Here is a 5644-nt window from a genome sequence, read left to right as displayed (position 1 = left end):
AAAAATGCATGTTACGAGGTGGTGGTGGAGTAACGCGTGTAGTGAAACAGCCATTATGCTAGGCGTTTAACCGGTTCAGGACCAAGGTGACGAATGCGCATGGCAGGTTCAGGTGGTGGTGGTGGTAGTGGTTTTTATTCAAATAATAGTACAAAGGAAGGAAAAGATTTATGCTAGCCCCGGCACCTGCCATCGATACTGAAGCACCTGAGCTGGGGCAGCAAAAATAAAGGATAGCAGGCAGAATAGAGAAATGAAGTGAAAGAGGTGAGGGGACAGGAAGAGGGGATAGGGGGAGAAGTAATATACACAAACTATTTACACAATAAGAAATGTGTCCAGGTTGTGCGCGTGATTAGTTCATGTTGGAGGAATTAAAACGCGCACAGCACTGTTTTGGCTACAACTGAAGTGGGGCGTCCAGTTAGTAATCATTAAAGATTAAACTCGCGGAACGTTCGCTCAACAGGTCAGGTACCGGGAGGCGAACCAGACGGTCCTTGGGGTGGGGGGGGGGGGGGGGTGGATACGCGGTAGAAAAGAAGGCTGATTGGCGCTTTGTAAAGCAGTGTTCCATATCTGCATTTGCGTGAACAGTTTGAGCAGTGAGGCGTACAAGTGTATCCCATACAAAAAAATTCTGCCTGGTGTATCAATAAGATTAAATTGTATTCGCAGAAGAATGCGGGCTTCAGGGATTGATAAGGATGGGTGGGGCAGTGTCTGTCTGTTGTTGCCAGGAAGAAAGAAAGAAAAGGAAAATGCACAGGCCTGCTCACTGGCTCCAGCCTAGCCACAATTGCTACCACGTGCAGATAGTAGGAGAGTTGAAAGATGGGATAGAAAGACAGGATAGTAAAGATGCGCTAAAGACAAGGCCGATACCGGAGGCAGTAATATACCGGGCCAGCCGGTGGCGGAAGGGAAGCAACCTTCAAACTTTCCCCCACATTTCAAAAAATAAGTCCAATTGGACCCGTAACATATACTCTACGGGGTCCGGGGCAGTGGCAAATCAGCAAAGTCTGATTTTCTCAGCGTGTAGTGTTCGTCGACAGTGAGTCTGTAAGCCCTGACGGCGTGCACCGTCGGTGGACTCGTCCATGGAATACCCGGCGCCCGGTTTATAGTATAATGTTACGTAGGTGCATCATTTCCTTTCGTCCGGCACTTGAAACTGTTCGAGCACATGAGTCTTGCTGCTGCAAAATGTTAAGGGTCTCTGTGGTAGTGTTTTTTTTTATTAAAATAATAGTAGAAAGGAAGGAAAAGATTTTTGCTAGCCCCGGCATCTGCCATCGATACTGAAGCACCTGAGCCGGGGCAGCGGAAATAAAGGATAGCAGGCAGAATGGAGAAATGAAATGAAAGAGTTGAGGGGACATGAAGAGAGGATAGGGGAGGAGTAATATGTGCAAACTATTTACACAATAAGAAATGTGTCCAGGTTGTGCGCGTGATTAGTTCATTTTAGATTAATTAAAAACACACGCGCACAGCACTGTGTTGGCTACAACTGGAGTGGGGCGTCCAGTTATTAACCGTTCAAGGTAGAACTCGCGGAGCGTTCGGTCGCTGCGTGTAACTACCTGGCGGAGAACAGACGGGACGTCAAGCCGTGTGTTCGAGAAATGCACAGAGGCTGACCAAAGTTCGCTCACGAGTGCGCGCACTGCCCTGCGGCCACAAACGCGTCTTGATGGAAACTGGTATTATGCAGTGCGCCCTACAGGCCGCGAGCATCGGCGAACGCGGCACAGTGAAGGAGCAGGTGTTCTAGTGTTTCCACTGCACCGCATCCGTCACACACATCACTCGTCGCGATTCCGTGACGCACCCGTCGTTCCCCGGGCCACACGCAGCAAATGCGCGCGCGGAGGGTCATTGCACGTCGTGACCGTGTAAGTGCGCGACAGCCGGTGACATTGTCGATGCGCTCACCTCCCGCGATGCGTAGGTCGGGGTGCTGCTTTCGGAGATGGTCGTGGATGGCTGCACGCACGTCGTCCAGAACAAAGGGGCAGATCGCTGCAGGTAGTTGGTGTGCAGCGGTCGCGAGGTCGTCAGCTTCTTCGTTGCCGGCAATGCCGCAGTGACCGGGCACCCACTGTGCACGCACGGCACATCCTCTCTGCGCGAGGCGCTCGATGCGCGAGCGAATTTCCCGCACTAGCGGGGTACCGCGGCCGTTAGATTGCAGGCGGCTGAAGGCGGCCCGGGAGTCGCACAGCAGAGCACTCCTGAGGGGCGGAGGGCCGAGGGTGAGCAGCAGGTCCAGCCCGAGCCGGATCCCCATCAACTCCGCCGTGGTGGAGGAGCCCAGGAGGTTGCGTGTGGCTGGCTGTGCAGTCGCAGGGCGGGGATGGTAGCCGCCGCATCAAGGGAGCAGCTGTCGCGGGCCACTGAGCCGTCGGTGTACACGAGGAGATGGTCCTGGAGCTCGTCGTGTATGACGGCTCTGGCCAGCTGCTGCATAGAACAGAGGGGTGTGCTCCACTTTCCCGCAGTGCCGACGATCTCTCGCTGTACCTCCGAGGCAGCAGGCCAGGGCGCGCAGGAGCCGTATGGGGGTGGCCCTTGTGTCAATTGCTCATACTTGAGCAGCGCCGCGCCCATTCGTGAGCGCGGGTGCCAGCGCATACGCTGCAGCAGCGAGCCGCCGTCCGGTGCGCGGTGAAATTCTAGAGGCCCGTCTACTCTGCGATGTCAGTGCACGATAAAGATTCCCAGGTGGTCTAAATTTCTGGAGCCCTTCATTACGGCGTCCCTCAGAGCCTGAGTGACATTGGACGTTAACAAACCCCCGCCCCTATAAACTTCTCTAAGAGCGCTGTTGAAGTATCCAAAGAGAGTGCCATACAATTTTTCAGTACCTGCGGTTGCGTGCTTGAGCACAAATTCTTCTTTAAATTGGAGGTTTAAACATTAAACCCACAAAACAATACATCCGGGCAGGCCGACATTTTATTGCGGGTGTGGCGAAAAGACAACATAGTAATCAAGCACTGATGATGTTCAAGTATAAAGCTTTATAACAAACGCTCCTGGAAACAAAGCAATCACACATACCTGTAGCTAGTGAAACATATTCACATTAAGAAGAAACACTCGGACACAAAGGGATGAACGCTGCACTCGCGTCTGTCTGTCTGTCTGTCTGTCTGTCTGTCTGTCTGTCTGTCTGTCTGTCTGTCTGTCTGTCTGTCTGTCTGTCTGTCTGTCTGTCTGTCTGTCTGTCTGTCTGTCTGTCTGTCTGTCTGTCTGTCTGTCTGTCTGTCTGTCTGTCTGTCTGTCTGTCTGTCTGTCTGTCTGTCTGTCTGTCTGTCTGTCTGTCTGTCTGTCTGTCTGTCTGTCTGTCTGTCTGTCTGTCTGTCTGTCTGTCTGTCTGTCTGTCTGTCTGTCTGTCTGTCTGTCTGTCTGTCTGTCTGTCTGTCTGTCTGTCTGTCTGTCTGTCTGTCTGTCTGTCTGTCTGTCTGTCTGTCTGTCTGTCTGTCTGTCTGTCTGTCTGTCTGTCTGTCTGTCTGTCTGTCTGTCTGTCTGTCTGTCTGTCTGTCTGTCTGTCTGTCTGTCTGTCTGTCTGTCTGTCTGTCTGTCTGTCTGTCTGTCTGTCTGTCTGTCTGTCTGTCTGTCTGTCTGTCTGTCTGTCTGTCTGTCTGTCTGTCTGTCTGTCTGTCTGTCTGTCTGTCTGTCTGTCTGTCTGTCTGTCTGTCTGTCTGTCTGTCTGTCTGTCTGTCTGTCTGTCTGTCTGTCTGTCTGTCTGTCTGTCTGTCTGTCTGTCTGTCTGTCTGTCTGTTGTTGCCAGGAAGAAAGAAAAGGAAAGTGCACAGGCCTGCTCACTGGCTCAAGCCGAGCCCCAATCGCTACCACGTGCAGATAGTAGGAGAGTTGAACTTACGGTGGTTCAATGCATTCCTTATAAAAATGATCTATAGACAGTCTATAGACTACCTTATACTCATTGCGTTCACATAGATATTCCTTTTTGTTTATTCGTCATCTACAGACTGTCTATAGACACACGTCTACTAAAAGTGTGCGGCCATAAATCTATAGATTGTCTATGACTGTCTATGAAAATGAAAATTGGTTTTTGGGTAAAGGAAATGGCGCAGTATCTGCCTCACGTATCGGCGGACATCTGAACCGCGCCTTAAAGGAATAGATAAGAGAGGGGTTGGAAGAAGAAGGAAGGAATAGGTGCCGTAGTGGAGGGCTCCGGAATAATTTCGAGCACCTGGGGATCTTTAACGTGCACTGACATCGCATAGCACACGGTCGCGTTAGTGTTTCGCCTCCTCCTCCCAATGGGGAGGGGGATGGATAGAAACAACTTTCATTAGAAGAAAAAGGAAAGAAAAAAAACATCCAGGGTGGTCTCCTACTGGTCATGAGTCCACGGGCTTGTGCCTCACATAGGGTCCGATCCACCAGCTATTTCTGGCCGGCGGGCTGAGCGGTCCGTAAAGCAGCCTACCAGGAAGAATGAGTGGGATTTGGGATGGGGGATACGGCCTGTGGGGAAGGACATTCCCAAAGGTAGTGTAAAAGTGTGGTTCTGGGCACGCCACAGGTGTTACAATGAGGAGGAAAGGTGGGGTGAAAGTATGAGAGACGGTAGGGTGAAATAAAGCCGCCCGTCTGTATAATTATCGCCATATGGCGCTGGATAAGGGCGACACAGTACTGTGGGGTGGTGGTAATGTCATGCGGCTGAGTTAGTAGCTTGCGGTGATTTGATGATATGTATAAAGGACCGATGTAGCCTCTTGCGCAGGGTTGGGTGCCTGATCGTCCGGGGTCCGGGAGGGGAGTTCTCGGGCCAGCGCATGAACGCGCTCATTACCGGGGATCGAGGCATACTCAGGAATCCACGGCAGATTAACCGTGCCCGTCGAGAGAGGTGGCTGTGGCAAGAATACGGTGTGTGGCCGGCGTCGCCACGCCTTTAGGTAGTGGCGGTATGCGGGGAGGGGGATGTGAGGTATATAAGACATAGGCTGTCTGCGCTGCCTAATGGGCCAGTAAAAACTTGCAGAATGAGATGTTATGCGATACAGCGCGAACAGAGACAAGGACGAAGAAAGACAAGACACCAGAACGACACCACAGTCTTTCTCTGAACGAAGGCGCAGCGCGGGCCGTCATTTCACGATATTTTGTACACAGTTCAGTTCTCGGTCCTGTCGGTGTGTCCCCATGACATGGTTCTGCGGTGGAAATTCTCATCGCAACGTAATCCGTGATTGATTGCGCTCGCGCTGAGGTGAAATTTTCTGCGCTGTGCGACGAACTTACAGCTGAAACCCATTCCACCTGAATGCAGAAGCTCACCGTCGCTGAGGACGTCGAAGTTGCACCGGAATCTTGAACGCTTGTTTGTCCCTCGTGTCCTGCCACGTCTGCAGTCACCGTTTTATTTACGTCATCTGCTCCCTTTGCGCGCCGTAAGAACCTGCCGCTGTTGTATGCTCTCCTTGATGCCCACAAGAAGTCTTAGGAAGATGGTGATTAAGATTCCGTCCCCGTGTCCACTTACCCATGTGCGTGGTGGGGCGCTTGACTCCATTCAACCTCCATTTTTGATGCTTGCTAGACTGCCTACAGTCCCACAGTGAACCCTCTGCATTCAGATTCCGTGTCTGAT

Source organism: Amblyomma americanum, chromosome 2 (assembly GCF_052857255.1).
Source record: "Amblyomma americanum isolate KBUSLIRL-KWMA chromosome 2, ASM5285725v1, whole genome shotgun sequence".
Classification (NCBI taxonomy): domain Eukaryota; kingdom Metazoa; phylum Arthropoda; class Arachnida; order Ixodida; family Ixodidae; genus Amblyomma; species Amblyomma americanum.
The sequence above is the reverse complement of the archived record's forward strand: the minus strand, read 5'-3'. Positions refer to the sequence as shown.